The following is a 1,857-nucleotide window of genomic DNA, read 5'->3' as shown; positions in this document are numbered from 1 at the left end:
TGCTTTGAGCCCTGCCAGGGGCTGGGACAAGCAACCAGAAAAGGGGCCCAGCACTTATAGATTCATAGATGTTAGGGTCAGAAGGGACCTCAATAGATCGTCGAGTCCGACCCCCTGCATAAGCAGGAAAGAGTGCTGGGTCTAGATGACCCCAGCTAGATACTCATCTAACTGCCTCTTGAAGACCCCCAGAGTAGGGGAGAGCACCACCTCCCTTGGGAGCCCGTTCCAGACCCTGGCCACTCGAACTGTGAAGAAGTTCTTCCTAATGTCCAGTCTAAATCTGCTCTCTGCTAGCTTGTGGCCATTGTTTCTTGTAACCCCCGGGGGCGCCTTGGTGAATAAATACTCACCAATTCCCTTCTGTGCCCCCGTGATGAACTTATAGGTGGCCACAAGGTCGCCTCTCAACCTTCTCTTGAGGAGGCTGAAAAGGTCCAGTTTCTCTAGTCTCTCCTCGTAGGGCTTGGTCTGCAGGCCCTTGACCATACGAGTTGCCCTTCTCTGGACCCTCTCCAGGTTATCCGCATCCCTCTTGAATTGCGGCGCCCAGAATTGCACGCAGTACTCCAACTGCGGTCTGACCAGCGCCCGATAGAGGGGAAGTATCACCTCCTTGGACCTATTCGTCATGCATCTGCTGATGCATGATAAAGTGCCATTGGCTTTTCTGATGGCTTCGTCACACTGCCGGCTCATGTTCATCTTGGAGTCCACTAGGACTCCAAGATCCCTTTCCACCTCTGTGCCACCCAGCAGGTCATTCCCTAGGCTGTAGGTGTGCTGGACATTTTTCCTCCCTAGGTGCAGCACTTTGCATTTCTCCTTGTTGAACTGCATCCTGTTGTTTTCTGTCCACTTGTCCAACCTGTCCAGATCTGCTTGCAGCTGTTCCCTGCCCTCCTGCGTGTCCACATCTCCCCATAGCTTTGTGTCATCTGCAAACTTGGACAGAGTACATTTGACTCCCTCGTCCAAGTCACTGATGAAGACATTAAAGAGTATCGGTCCAAGGACCAAACCCTGCAGGACCCCACTGCCCACACCCTTCAGACAGGAGGTGAGACTGTCATCCAGTTCAGTCCACCTTGGCCTCTGTGCTGGCTTCCCTGCCTGATCCCTGTTTTCCTACCTATTTAGACCTTCCTAGTAACAGAGGGAGAGTTTCCCTGTTACAAGGCTGGCTAGAGCAGAGTAGTTTCCTACCAGAGTAACTTGTTCTCTTGCTTCATTTTATCTTCTCCCATCCCTCATTACATCGTCTTCCTCTGAGTTCCATGAACTGATCAAACCTAGCCCCACCTGCCATACAGGCCTAGCTTATTGTTCCCAAAACATACATGCTTCTTCTACATTCATTTTCCTTCTGACCAGAGGTATCAAAAACATGGACTGGACCTGGCCTGTGGAGACCTGTCATCTGGCCCCCAAGCTGCCCCTAGGTGTTAAGTGGACAGGCAGACTGAGTTATGCTGAGTTGCACAGAGTTGGCCCAGTTTCACTCCCATAGAAACCCCAAGAACTCCAATGGGAGCAGTTATTGCAGTGGTGAGCATTTCTAAGCACCTCACCCACAGTGCACTCCTCCATCATTTGGCTGTCCCTGCCACCTGCCAACACACACCCACTGAGAATGGGATGACCAGGTTGCTGAACTGGGGATCTGGAGTTTAGCCAGACAGTGAGAGATTCAGGTATCTCTGCCAAAGTGCTGCAAGCATAAGCCAGCCCCATCCCACAATGTGCTTAGCTGCAAATGCTCGCTTTTGCCTGAGCATGAATTGACAGCTGAGGTGGGGAGGAGACTAAATATTTTGCAGTCTCTGGAGAGATTAAATCCTTCTTTATGTGAGTCAT

The sequence above is a fragment of the Alligator mississippiensis genome, unplaced genomic scaffold, assembly GCF_030867095.1.
Source record: "Alligator mississippiensis isolate rAllMis1 unplaced genomic scaffold, rAllMis1 scaffold_27, whole genome shotgun sequence".
NCBI lineage: Eukaryota > Metazoa > Chordata > Crocodylia > Alligatoridae > Alligator > Alligator mississippiensis.
This window is presented reverse-complemented; position numbering follows the sequence as displayed.